The sequence below is a fragment of the Carassius carassius genome, chromosome 44 (genome assembly GCF_963082965.1).
Source record: "Carassius carassius chromosome 44, fCarCar2.1, whole genome shotgun sequence".
NCBI classification, from domain to species: Eukaryota; Metazoa; Chordata; class Actinopteri; order Cypriniformes; family Cyprinidae; genus Carassius; species Carassius carassius.
The window spans coordinates 15,669,218-15,685,129 of NC_081798.1; positions in this window are offsets into that span (position 1 = coordinate 15,669,218).

The following is a 15,912-nucleotide window of genomic DNA, read 5'->3' on the forward strand; positions in this document are numbered from 1 at the left end:
GGTTTATTAGTAATTTAGATAGTAATTTAGTAATATCAATACAGTGCACTCAAAATTTGATCAACAGATTATTTTTCAAGTAGTCTACAGCATGACTTACAGGTGGCTCCAGCCCATCTGTCGATGCATTGTTACAGCTCTTTATCATTTAAACATGTTTCTTTGGAATTATATTCATTGTGAAAAGTGCTTCAGAGATACATCTGAATTTAAGTTTTTATGCTTTTTTATGTTCATCTTAATTTGATGTTTTATTTTATGCTTTTATTCACTGATTGTATTATTTTGGAAGGGAATTATACTTCCTGCAAGGGGATTTTTCAGCATAGGCAGGGCTGGAATGGGGTTCACATTCGGCCCTGGACTTATCCAGCCCACAAATCCCCCCATGAATGTTTTGCTGGGTTATAGGGCCTTCAATTGGAGTAAATAAATGAATAAATAAATCAGGATGGAAATAAAATAATGATAGATATTACTGAAATTCAGAGCAAATGCATTTTTGTCAGACAGAAATGCACTTGACACTAAAGCAAAGATTTTGAGCTAGAATGGCAAAGAAAAACATAAAAATAGGCCTACTTCTAATGGATTCTGGCATCCTTTCCTCATCCTCAAGTGATTGCAAACTTGTATGACTTCCTTTCTTCTGTGGAACACAAAAGAAGATATTTTGGTCGATACTACAGAAATAAGATAACGCGAATACTACTAAATATGAAAGTATACGATTCACTCGTTTTTATGAAGTTACCCTGTCATACAGCAGACACCCGCAGGTAAAGAGTTTGTCCCTTTGACTTAACCTTCTTTTATTGTCTATGCTTAAAACAGAGGGTTACGTGAGAGGTAGTGAGATCACCATTGCGATATGATTGGATATGACTACTTATGCTCGGCTGTGATTGGTTCATACGATAAAGCCCATGGGCGTTTGCCGTTCGCGAATCAGGCTGAATGAACAAGATAGTGTTAATGGGAAAAGTCGACTAATGTAGACAACTCACACACTTAGATATAACCACGTTATTACGTTAAAATAAGACTTAAATGGGCATAAAACTTGATCTGTAGGAGTTTTAATAATCAATAATCAATAATAATCAGCTTGGTTAAATTTGAAGTAAATCTCCGAGTATGAGACCAAGCGTTGATGACTGATGATCCAAAATAATTAAAACAAAGTTAATTATTAAAAACAACAGCTGAACATAAATTCAAAATAAAATATATTGTATAAATTGTTACTGCCTTGAGTTATTATTTTGGAACAAACATAAAATGCCTAAAAACACTAAATTGATCAGATTAATAAATGGCTTTAATAAATAGAATATTCATTACATTATTAATGTAAAAATATAAAATAGTTTTTTTTTCTGATAGTGTAAGTAATGTTTATTTAACTAACAAAATGTGACTGGGACATCAATTTACATTTGATAAAAAAAAAATTGTCTCCTCATTTTAGGACCCCAAATGTTATGTTATTAACGTTAACATTACCTGAAAGTTGGAAAAGCCTCTTTGGGAACACTGTTCTCAATCAAAACAGGAACATTCTCGAGTCCGACACTCAGATTTTCAGCTCTGTATGATTGCATCGTCTTATATATATATATATAAATATATACACTCACCTAAATTTCTCATTAATGCAATTATCTAATCAACCAATCACATGGCAGTTGCTTCAATGCATTTAGGAATGTGGTCCTGGTCAAGACAATCTCCTGAACTCCAAACTGAATGTCAGAATGGGAAAGAAAGGTGATTTTAGCAATTTTGAGCGTGGCATGGTTGTTGGTGCCAGACGGGCCGGTCTGAGTAGGCTATTTCACAATCTGTTCAGTTACTGGGATTTTCACGCACAACCATTTCTAGGGTTTACAGAGAATGATGTGAAAAGGGAAAAACATCCAGTATGCGGCAGTCCTGTGGACGAAAATGCCTTGTTGATGCTAGAGGTCAGAGGAGAATGGGCCGACTGATTCAAGCTGATAGAAGAGCAACTTTGACTGAAATAGCCACTCGTTACAACCGAGGTAAGCAGCAAAGCATTTGTGAAGCCACAACACGCACAACCTTGAGGCGGATGGCCTACAACAGCAGAAGACCCCACCGGGTACCACTCATCTCCACTACAAATAGGAAAAAGAGGCTACAATTTGCACAAGCTCACCAAAATTGGACAGTTGAAGACTGGAAAATGTTGCCTGGTCTGATGAGTCTCGATTTCTGTTGAGACATTCAGATGGTAGAGTCGGAATTTGGCGTAAACAGAATGAGAACATGGATCCATCATGCCTTGTTACCACTGTGCAGGCTGGTGGTGGTGGTGTAATGGTGTGGGGGATGTTTTCTTGGCACACTTTAGGCCCCTTAGTGCCAATTGGGCATCGTTTAAATGCCACGGCCTACCTGAGCATTGTTTCTGACCATGTCCATCCCTTTATGACCACCATGTACCCATCTTCTGATGGCTACTTCCAGCAGGACAATGCACCATGACACAAAGCTCGAATAATTTCAAATTGGTTTCTTGAACATGACAATGAGTTCAATGAACTAAAATGGCCCCCACAGTCACCAGATCTCAACCAAATAGAGCATCTTTGGGATGTGGTGGAACGGGAGCTTCGTGCCCTGGATGTGCATCCCACAAATCTCCATCAACTGCAAGATGCTATCCAATCAATATGGGCCAACATTTCCAAAGAATGCTTTCAGCACCTTGTTGAATCAATGCCACGTAGAATTAAGGTAGTTCTGAAGGCGAAAGGGGGTATCAGTGTGGTGTTCCTAATAATCCGTAATTTTAGAACTTAATTTTATGTATTTCAGTAAGTTGCCATTGTTTCATTAAAAATCATCTTATTTTTTTATTACATTTCAGCTTTAGTTACAATTTGTTTTTTTTCAGTAGTGTATTTTTGGATAACATTAAAAACATTTCTACAAAACATTTCTAATCCCAGCTCATTAGGACACATTAAATACTTTATTCAATGTAAACTGACATATCTAATAGTAAAAAGCATGTGCAGTTTGAAGCCTCACAGTGACAGACTTTTCTCAGTTGTATCTGATCAGCATCAGGCCCTGTGTGTGCCTTGGTCTGTGCTTTATCCCTTTTCAGTGTGTTTATGTTCCCGTTTTGTCCACCAGCACAGTCAAAAGTCAGTTCTTCATACCTTTCTATATCCTGATTTTCAAACAGAGCGAGTCTGGGCAGCAGTGAGTGCACTCAGACAGGCACCATGAGCAGGTTGGGCTGGCAGGAGTGGTTGATGAACCTCCCCACATTGCCTCTGGTCATGGGGACCACGAATGTCTGGGTGACCCAGTCCCCTCCACTGTGCTCCTGCACAAATGGCTGCCCACTGCTCTGGGTGTGTGTTCACGATTTGTGTGTGTTCAGTGCTGTGTGTGTGCACTTTGTATGGGTTAAATGCAGAGCACGAATTCTGAGTATGGGTCACCATACTTGGCTGAATGTCACTTTATAGTTTTTGAATAATCAGAATTTGCTAGCTCCCCTGGCTTGGTCATTTGTATTTCTGTGTGAAACCAGCAGTGAAGAATTTGGGGGTCTATTTTGATAGTGCTCTCTAGAACTGTCTCTACACTGAATGACTTTACAACCAAACTCAAAAAGATCTTTTTTTTTCTCTGGCTTTTTACTGTAAATTAATTAAAAGTTAATTGTACTGTGTTAGCTCTGTTCTGTGCTGTAATTTATGTTGTTTTGAGTGTTGTTATGTTGTTGATATTTGATTGATTGTACAGCACATTGGTGTTCAACTCAAAGGGATTAATTAATTAGTCATTAATTACACACCCTCATGTTGTTTAAAACCCGTAAGACCTTTGTTCATCTTTGGAACACAAATTAAGTTAGCTATTTATTTTTGATGAAATCCTTTCTGATCCTCCATAAACAGCAACACAACTAGCATGGGCCATTTTAATGATGTCCTTACTAGCTTTCTGGACCTTGAACATGGTAGTTATGTTGCTGTCTTTGCAGGGTCAGATTTTATCAAAAATATCTAACATTTTTTTCCGAAGATGAACGAAGGTCTTACAGGTTTGGAACGACATGACGGTGAGTAATTAATGACTTTTTTATGTTCCTGTGGCTCAGTGAAAGAGCATTGCGTTAGCAGCGCAAGATTGTGTGTTCAATTCCCAGGGAACATATGTTAGGTAAAAAATGTTAGCCTGAATGCACTGTAAGTAGCTTTGGACAAAAGCGTCTGCTAAATGCATACATTTCTTGGTGAACTATCCCTTAAGATCTAAACTCTTTTGTAATCTGTGGTTCAGTGCCTCGGGATTCTCTTTCACTGTCTCGCTCTGCTCTTTCTTTCAGCCCTTCACCACTGTGAAATGGCACTTGACAGAACTTGTCATGTGAGATAAAAAGCCTTTTCCCTAATAATCACTATTGTCAGCTTGGGATTTTCAGTCTGTGTTTCTGATTGGGAATGTGTCTTTTTCACAGATTTCTGCTGGAGTTTAACCTGTACAGCTGGTGGAACTGTGACTCAACAGTCAATGGGTTCATTATATGATAGGAACTCTTTTGGAAAAATGTTAATGAGGTTACATGGTCCTGTGAGCATGCCCTTGTTATGTTTCATTTATTCCATATGATAGATATGATAGATATTAGATTTTCATCTAATAAAGGACTAAAAAGCCTATAAATCTCAATTAAACTCTGAGTGCACCATCAAAGAGACCACAGGGAACACTAGCCGTGTTTCCACTGTAGGGCCAGTGTGAGCCAGGGTTTAAAACGGGCCGGGAAGGGCTAATAGCCTCGGCCAGTAGCACCGAGGCCAGAATAGCACAGCGTTTCCACAGTCAGGGCCTGAAGTACGCTGCGCTTCACTAAAACATGCCTTTTACACACCTCTCAGAAACAACGTCACATAACCTCATCATTTCACCAACAAAGAGAGGTTATCAGAAAACCAAGAAATAAATCACTGGAACAAGTGCGATCACAAAACGAACATGATAAAGTGGCCATTTGTTTGCATGCTTTGTTAAATATTTAAATTCAAAAGCATCAATGTTTTACTATAGAATAAGAGATACATTGATCATAATGAATTCATTTATCAGGACTCAAAATTAGTCACAAAAAAAAAATTATCTATTTTATTTATTTTTAACGCTTAAGCGTTATGAAAATAGCCTGCTTATTCAGTCGAGTCTGTTTCTGTTTATTTGTAGCCACAGTCGCCTATAAGTCACATTTAGAATGAAAGATAATTTCTCTATTTTTATAAAAGCTCCCAAACAAAAAACATTTTTATATTTTTATGATAGGCTACGTGGAGCTAAACTCTCAAGACGATACTTATGACTGATAATATAAGTTACTAAATAAATACATGATTGTGATAGAGAATAAGAAGCTGACGTCTGATTTCTTCAAGTGGTCATATTTACCATGTTTACTGTGGTAATTTTAATGCCTAGCGTGCACAGTCTTTTGCATCATTTATAAATATTCTGCCTTGTACGGGGATAATAATCCACATCGGGTCAAGTTATTTCAAACACTCGCCATAAAATTTTTAATGCTGGTGTTATAGCTGTTAGCTTTCTGAAATGATCCGCGGCTGACGCTCTCCAGACGCGGAGGAACTCCGCCTTTGTTCATATCCACTCCTCTAGCCACATAAGACTACAGAGAACTGTTCGGACTGCTGGAAGGATTATTGGTGCTCCCCTGCCCACCTTTCGAGAACTGTATACATCCAGAGTGAGGAAAAGGGCTCAGAAGATCACTCTGGATCCCTCACATCCAAGTTGACCCCTCTTTGAACTTTTGCCATCTGGCCGGCGCTTCAAAGCCGCAAATACCAGGACAGTCAGGCACAAGAACAGTTTCTTCCCACAGGCAATCTACCTCATGAACAGTTAAATGTTGCCCACTTATGCAATAAAAATGTGCAATATCCTTATATTTGTTTGTTACCCCTCCATCCTAGTACATCCCTGCATCTTACTCAATCCTATCCATTATCATCTTTAGCACAATTGTTTATACACTTATTTATTTGCAAATATGTTGTTGTTTTTTTTATCTGTGTGTTGTTGTCTCTGTGTACTGGAAGCTTATGTCACTAAAACAAATTCCTTGTATGCGCAAGCATACTTGGCAATAAAGCTATTTCTGATTCTGATTTAGACATACGACCATTCTCACGCTTCTAATTGAAAATCATCCAAATAGAACTATATGAAAGCCAAACCCATATCGCATTTAACTGACACTCTTCTGCGGAAAGATGTTTTAACCCATGTGGTTATTTGGCTCTTAATGCATGCGAGCATCTGAGAGAGCAAACATAGCATGATCTATCTACATATGCTTCTCTGTCTCTTACATCTTTATTTCTGACAAGTGCTATGTTGCTAAATGTCATGTAGACAATAATAATTGTTCCACAGGATTCCACATGTATTTTAAATATACAGTACAGACCAAAAGTTTGGACACACCTTCTCATTCAAAGAGTTTTCTTTATTTTCATGACTATGAAAATTGTAGAGTCACACTGAAGGCACCAAGGGCTATTTGACCAAGAAGGAGAGTGATGGGGTGCTGTGCCAGATGACCTGGCCTCCACAGTCACCGGACCTGAACCCAATCGAGATGGTTTAGGGGTGAGCTGGACCACAGACTGAAGGCAAAAGGGCCAACAAGTGCTAAAATGCAGATTTTAAGATGTATAGATTAGATAAAGATATTTAAAGAGATGTGGTGAGTGACGACCACTTCTATAGGTTTTGTAAACAAGAATCACACATCTTTATTGTTTTTTTTTTTGTTAGTTTTTTTCATTCAGGACCTTTGTGATTCAGCAGATTCCCAACAGTAACCTGTTTATGGAGGTTGTTGAGAATAAATGTGACTGTAGCTCCGCCCCGCCGGTTACCATGGAGCCCATTGAGATTATTTATATCCTTTTTATAAACCAAATAAACATCTGCTTGTAGGATGTGAAGTTATAGCATGAGTATGTGTATAATTGTTAGCCTTGACCTCTGAGCACATAATGAGTCTCTGAAGTGTGACAGACTGAAGTTTCAAAAGGATCGCAGACGACCGAAGTCCTGTCATCCTTTCCATCCAGAGGTACATAATGCATGATGTTGTATTATTAAAACTTACCAGACTTTAAACTACTGTAAAGTTTTCCAGTATTTTGAAACTGCCATTCATGTACTGCATTATCATACGGTATTTTATTTTAAAGTACCCCGTTCATTCTGTCTGTAAAATGCTTATCCACATCACAGCTGAAAGAAAGTACACTCAGAACGTTTATGTGAACCAGTTTTGCTCTATGCACTTGCTAAACCTGTTTATATATCTTTTTAACAGGAGAACGCTATGAAATGCTTTGAATTTTCCACTGGTAGCCATTTTATTCCCAGTGTTGTCGTTCCTGATCAGCAGGTGACCTCTGACCCCTGCCTTGATCCATTAGGTTTAATATACACTCAAATCAGAGAGCCTTGCTTCCGCCAAACATGAGTTCACAGAGACAAAATCATCTTTGTGATGTCTGGATTACTGAAGATAGATGATATTTATTACTGTCAAAGACTGTGTTAGAATGTGCTGAGTGTTATCTTCTTACATGTGGACCAGTGCTGGATATCAATGGCTGCCAAACGCAGTCCATGTAGCTGTTCTTCAAGGTTCAGAAACCTCAACTTTAGTCTTAATCTGTACTGTGTGAAGCGCAGACAATGCTGAGCAGAAATGTCTTTTGTCATTATTATTTGCATGCCTTTCAGATTAATTAAACCTTTCATTTGAAGTCTAAAGATGCATGACGTGACAAAATAGGAATATTTCACAGAGCTGTTTGTGAGAATAGCATACATTATCATCAAAAGATGAGATGTGGAATCTTCTCAAACTTTATAAAAGTACTTAAAAAGTACTTGAAAAATAACCTTTAATTGCCTAATCCTTTTATATCAAAGGAAAGCCATGTTATGTAAATAAAAATACATTTTCCATAATTCTTTGGACATTCAATTCACTGAGTATGCTATTTATAATCTTTGGGTTATAATAAGGCATGTTGACATGTAACTCTATTTAGGCACAAGTCATGAATAATACAATTTGACAACATTTGTATCATAAATGCAGCTTCTAATGTTTAAATTTTTTACATTTATTCATTTAGCAGACACTTTTATCCAAAGCGACTTACAATTGCTTTTTCAGTGCAAATGACACTTCACCGTAAAAAAAAAAAAAACTGTTAAATTTATGGTTAAAAAAAACAACAACACTGCTGCTGTGGTTGCCAGAAATTCCCAGTGAAAAAATATTGTTTTTGGTGTGAGTGTGGGTGCAAGAGAATTACATTATTTGGTAACAAATACCTCTAAATCTACTTTTTAAATCTGTCATAAAAGAAGCTACTTTTAAGCATTTTCAGCAGGTTGCTTTAAAGTTTGCAGTTTACAACGATCTCCCCAAAAAAAATCACGATTAGGCTAGTTTTGATTAGCACATAAAAAGAAAAATATGTATATTTAGATTAAATATAATCACAAGTGAAATCACCCTGGGACTTAATGGAATGCCCTTTAACCATTTTGCCCATAAATATGTATTTATGATGCATCAAAATTCATTGTTTTCAAAAAACAATGTTAAAGTGGTCATGACATGAGAAATCAAAATTCCCTTGATCATTAATTAATATGCAAATAATTAGCAGCTCTGCAGTCACTGGTCAATTTCTTAAGATACAAGGGCTGCATGCAAAAATCATATCAGCTAATCATATATTTGTGCAGTATTGATCAGTCACTGGTCATTTAGTGGACTGTAATTTGACAAAGAAAATAATACAGATTAAATAAGTTGGACATTATGATAATTTGTTTGATAACTTGCATATTTATCTAATATTTTGTCTAATCTGAAGGCACTTTTAACTCCATGTAGTACATTTTACTAATATAAAATTCATTTTCTATACTGTGAATATGCTATGTTTCTATACACAGGGTTGGGCAAAGATACATCAGAATGTATTTTAATTTAAAATACCAAATACCTTAATATTAAGTGTATAAAAATAAACAAAAAAATACACCAGCCACACCATGTATCAAAATAAACTACTGTATTTTTGTATTTTGAAAATACAAAAAAAAAGCCTTTTGCAAGGGAGAATTAAATTTCTATTAAACATTCAGCACACATGAATATACATATTGAAATTGTGTTTATGCAAAAAAAAAAAAAAAAAAAAAAAAAAATATATATATATATATTAGGCCAGAGGGCCTTGCCACAGAAGATCCTCTCATTAAAGGTTACATAAATGATGAAAATTAAAATCTGTTTGTCTGCAAGTAAAGATACTTCATAGCATGTACATAATGAAACAAGACATCTTCACCAAACTGTAGGATTGACCGTCTGCATTTGAGTGAACTGGTTTTCAGGGATCGTGCTATACAGGTGATAAACATTCTTATGAGGGAAGAAAGACAGAATAAAATAAAGTATGTGTGTTAGTATTTTAAGATAAATAGATATGTGGTTATGTGTGTTTGGTGTGTGAAAGTGTTCAAACATACATATTGTACCTTCTTTTCTTCTGGATTTCCCTGTTTTTGTTGTTGGTTGATCAAAAAATCTGTAATGCAATGCAGAACCCTTTAAACCAGTCATATCAGTTTAACAAATATGTGTTGGCCTGGATGAACAAGGTCTCTGTCATTTACTTTATCACATATATTTTAAACTTTAACACATTGCACAGCAGAATCATCTCTTCTCAGACTCATTCTGTGCAACATTTTCTCCATAGTACATAGTGTTTGGGCAGCTAGGTTTTTCAGAACCTAAATGTGGGCTTGTAGCTTTTGTGCTAGTGAGGAAGTTTCGATTTGCGCAACCACAGTGGTCTTTATAGTAGTCCTATATATATATATATATATATAAAACTCTTAAGTGAAAAGAAAGAGAGAGATTCAAATCCTCATCATGATATGACAAACATTTCCTTACCCGAGGGCTGGTAAAGAACATTTACAGAAGTAATGTTTTTTGTGGGATCTGCTGTGCTGTCCTGATGTGACTCTGGGTGTTCGAGGCCTTTGAAAGAACAGCATGAGGAAGAGGGTCAAGTAGCATTTTAGCACTGTCCAGAAGTCATTGTTTTTTTTTCTTTTTTTTTTTTTTAAAGCCATAAATAAGGCACGTGGTTAACACAAGCTCAAGATGTTTCCATGTGTAATTCTACAACATAAAATAAGCCCTTGTGAATCTTTTGTCAAAGCTTTCATTTGTCTTGAAAAAGATGGTTGCTAAAAAGTGGCAAAAAAACACTGAACAGGTAAACTCATCTACTCAAACATTAGCTTTAACTGCCTTATTTTATTAACTCATTTTAAAAGGGAATTTTTATTTAAATAAAAAACTGAAAGAGCTTTCAGAAGCTAAATGGTGACTTTGAATTCATCCAATCATGGTATATCTTTTTTATAGCTTATATATTATATGTAGTTTATAGTTTATATGATTATAGCTTTTTACTTCTGGGGATTATAGGCTTCATAATAAAATAAAAAATGCTGACTTCTGTATTGGCCTGCAAAAATACAACATCACTGCAGGAATCTACATGATAAAGGCAAACTATTTTCATATGACTTCTGAAGACTTGGAATATAAAACCTAGTCTGCAGTACTTTTATGAGACGTCTATGGTAAATGATTTTAAATTTGGTGTGAACTGTTCCTTTAAGAGAAGATGTGGCTAATAATACTGATCTGCTGAAGAAATGGCTTTGAGAAGCTGTGGTCTCTGAACAATGTTTCTAACTATAAGTATCTGTTGCTGGTGAGCTACTATGTTTTTAATTGATCTGAGATAATTTCCTGAGAATGGTGTTCTCTTACCTGCAGATATGGGCTGAGATGTTTCTGCAAAAGTGATCAGAGAATGTGTCTCTGGAGGTCCAGAACAACTCTAAATAACAACCAGTAACATAGGTCAAGCTCCTTTCAGCCATGCTTATTCGCTATGATATATTGGAAATATATTTGTTAATTCATGATTTTATAGATTTTAAATGCAGGGATACTCACTATTCCAGTTTCTTGAATGGGCACATCTGGTTTTCTTCTTTTTTTACCTAGAAATCATTGAACTGCATTATACTGCTGTGTATCACTTTTGTGTATTATAAGTAAACTGACACTAAAATACTTAGCTACATTCAAACCGGCACAGACAGATGAGTCCCATGAGTCCAGACAAAATTACAGCAACACCAATAGAGATGAGCACTATAAGCAATATTTCTGTGTAAAAACAAAACAAACACTTTAATACGTTTATGTGTATTATCATGTTTAATATTGACACTGTAGATACATCAGTCCACCTGATAATTGAAGTGATTTTGTTTTTTTTTTTATTGTGTGTAATGATCAAATAATATATTCAGTGTTAGTTTGTGTTTGAATCAGGACTGGTAAGAGAACATTGACCTTCAAACCAGACGTATAAATTCAGTCTGCAAAGTTTAAATCCCATCTGCTGTCATGCTTCAATAACACGTCCTCTAAAGTTTAAGACTCAGAACAGTTTGAAGAGAGAAGGTGGTCTTTAGCGGTGGTTTGCATTCGACTACATGAGCGTTTACACTATAAAAGCAATCTGGTCAAATACGTTTTACCAGAACTGTATTTACTTCGTAGACTAGACAGTTACATTTAAAAATGCTCAGGCCGAACTTCACATCCTTTGAAGACATGACTTTAAATTCTGTGTTCTTCGAAGGACACAGCCTCTGAATTGGGACACAGCTTATGTGCTCTAAAATCAGCTCAACAATATCAAACATGTTTGATATCCTCAGACTGAAACTAAAAAATGAAGTGACCATCATCGCTATATGATTTCCTATGAAATCGGTCGAAACAAATGTGCTCTGGCTTTAGCCAACTAGCATCAATGTATCCAGACTGTAAATCTGGGCAAAAGTCATGTAGTGCTTTCTGGCCTTCACTATTTTCTGACATTCTTCTGTTAAGCAGCATAATCATAAGACTTGCCTTAGTTGAATTATCTGTGTTTACTGCTTTTATTCAGGAACTGCTTACTTACAGATTCTGATGTACCAATTAACTTTGAAAATAATTCCAAGCTATATTTAAACTTTTGTATCAAACATATTAATTCTACAGGCAACTTTTACCATCAAGATAGAGTGGATGAACTTACTTATGGATTCCTTTGTTGTACTGGATGGCAGGTTTATCTTGGTTTGGAGATCTGATCATATAAAAATAACATTGCAAGGGCAATCAGTTTTAATAAGGAAATCATTTATCATTTTGATCTAAATTAATCCAGAAAAAGCTATCATTAGCAATTTACCAGTTTTACTGTATATGTTGTAGTTTCAGAAGTGGACATTACACTTAATACTGATGAAAAGACATTGTGAAATATGTGATGATGTACACTATATATAGTAAATGCTTGACAAATCATGAGCTAGAAAGAATGATTCTCATTTTAAAGACATTCAGAATAAAGTAAGAATAGCTGATTTATAAACTCAATCACTCACAGGTTTTCATGGGTGTTGTAGTAGTTTGTTCAGTGGTGGTTGATGTTGAAACTGTGGAGACAATTTATCAGCATTATAGAGAGTCATTTTACATTATTATCAAACTTTAAAGCAAAGCTTGCTTGTTGGAGATACAGATCCTCAAATAATAATAATACAAATATTTGCTGTCCTTTAGTAATTTGTGGTTTTGGAGGGAAAACAACAACACAAACATTAGTATTACAATTGATTTGATAAATTTAGTGATGTGGCTTTAAGGAAACAACAGCATGTCACTGGGACAGTATCTTAAAGGGACACCTTTGTCCCTTCTTCACTCCTAAAGTATATTATTTGCATATTATCACCTTAGAGTAGTAATGTGTAACCTTAAGGTAGTAATATGTACTATTACAGTCTATTAAAAGGGTCTTTACAAATATTATCCAATCCATCCAGAAGTGCCCTACAGGTGTAACATCATCATCACTAACTAATAATGAGTTTTAGAAGTGAATCTGTATAAAGTTAAATAATACATGATCAATAAAAACACTGGAATAAAAGTTTCTAATACAGAAGAACAGCAGTGAAATATCTCACCTCGAACCATCACTGTGGCAGGATCAGAATCAGATGATGATATGATTGAGCCTCCCTCAGTTATCATTGTGTAGAAACAGATAATGTTGAGTGATTCAGGTGATTTTACAGCTGCCCATCTGAACACTTCAGCACCAGTGAGATCCAGCTCACATGATGAACTGCTTTTCATTTTCTTCTCTTCTCTGTTTATGAAGAAGTGACATTCAGTCACTGTAACACGTGGATCTGTCTCACAGCTGATCTTCACTGAGCTGGACTCTCTTATGACATCTGGAGATACTTTTACTCTAGGAAATCCTGCAACAAAACAGATCAATCAGTCATTCTCATATTTATTTATTTATTTATTACTTTAAAGGCATCATGACGTGAAATCAATTTTGCCTTGATCCTTTTGCATATAGGAAGTCTTTGTAAAACATCATGTTTCATTGCTTACATGTCCTACATTTTATAAAATGATTGTGTCAGAAGACATGCAAAATGTGCAGTGTTTGAGGCTCTAGACATCTGCTTGAGTACTACTAGTATAGATTATAAACCCTGCCCTTACCATGTTGTCATGATCCCTGTCTGTGTTTCTTATGTCTCTGTTCATGGACTCTTAGTTTGTAGCTCTGTCTTGTTTGTGACCTTGTTCCCCTCATGTTTCATTGTTGATGCTTCTGTCTTACATTTCTGGTCTTGCTCCTGCTCAGTGTTCCTTTGTTATTTACCCTTGTTTGTTTCATTCTGTTATGCTGGGACACAGACGAAGTGAGGTGGATCCAAATGCACATAGTATATTGACAAAACGAAAAAACAAACACAGGTAAATAACAAAGGGACACTGAACAAGAACAGGAGCAATGTCCATGAACATAGACTCAAGAATCATAGACGGGGATCATTATGCATAGTCAACAATAAATAATGTGTATGAAAATGTACTTACATGTACAAATTAAAAGTAACATTTTCTTGGTTTCTGTCATTTAGGTATTTTTCTAAGAAGTTTGGTTTTAGTTATTTGATGCTATAAAAACAGCACCCACAAAACATTATTAACATTATAAGTGAGCCTCGGGGAACATTAAAATAATTGTCAAAATCCAGTGTCTATAATAAAAAAAATATATAATGTTTAATCAGGTTATAGCAGTAAAGGTAATGAATGTTCATGACATGGCTAATATAAACTAATACAGCTATAAAAGGCAGAGAAGTTTGAGTGGGTTTAAGTGTGTGCAGTATTACTAAAACGTACTGAACACAACTGCTGAAATATGTTAGACAAATGTGGACATACAGTATTTAATCATAATTAAACAATAGACATCACTTACTGTAAGACTGAACCTCCATCAGGAGCTGAAAAACTATGAAGATGAACAACTTCATAACAGCGAGTGTGAGAAAGAGACTGAATGAGACTCTTACAAAGAGTGAATAAGGAAATGGTACATCACACCACAAACTATTAATGCATTGTGTGGTCAGTCATGAAGGTGAACACACCGTGAGACATGTACAGTTACTTTAACAGATGAAAGATTTGGAGCAAAGACTAAAAGAAGGAAGGTAGTTTTGTAAAAGTAACATAAATGTGTCAAAACACCTGTACAATATATATGGTTGAAAAAGACTAGATCATTCTAGCATATCAGACCCGAACCAGACAAATTAAAGATGTGATCGGAAGCATGGTTGAAATGAGATGAATTCCACAGAGAGGAAACAGGATATTGTAAAGCAACTCCTGGCACCATAGTCTGAAGCAAGTCCACAAACCAACCAACTCTTTCCCAAAACAGCTTTCAACATTAACACCATTAGAACAATTATTGACAATTTCAATTCGAAAAAGATTGATGGTCAAAAAGATGCACAGCCTGACCATCACATGTAAACCCATGAAATCATGATCACAAGATCATTGACATCCCCCCACCTAGAAGAACCAGACTGAAATTCCTAAGGGGGACCTTTTAACCTCTGGTCTCCACAGAGCGTCCTTATGTCAGAGAATGGCACAGAAACCTTTTATAGAGGTAGATGCACCAAAATGAACTCAAAAAGACTTATAAATGAATATCAGTCCATTGCTTAACTCCATATTAATTTACATGTAACCCACACATTTGACTATCATGTTTCTAATTAAAATATTGTGTATGTCTTTTAATAATTATTGAATTGCTTAAGGATTCATATTCATGTTTAGTATGTATGTGTTTCAATCTGGTTGCTTGAAACATTCCTGACCATCAGTTATTTGTCAAATGTATCATATTCTTGTTATACCCTGCAAGAGCGGGAAAATTCGGACCACGTACTGAGTTAAGTCTTGTAACCTCGAGTGCCCGTTCAACTTCAACCAGCCCACACAACTCCGCACCGTCTGATGACGCCCAACCATTTTTCTTGTTACTGTGCTAATTGATAGTGTTTTCACTATACTTTGGATATTAATATCCAGTGCAGATTTGATGTTAAAGGCTCATTCAGTGAATCGCAGGGCATCTCAGTGTTCAGCCGTGAAACAGTGATTCTGTTCAAATTCCCTTTAAAATCTTAAATGACTCATTTTGAGCTAAATTGGCCTGTTACATCATATCACATTAAGACTGTGGAATACATTATTCACTTTAAAGTCACTTTATTGTGTACAAGTTTGCTCAATAATGCATA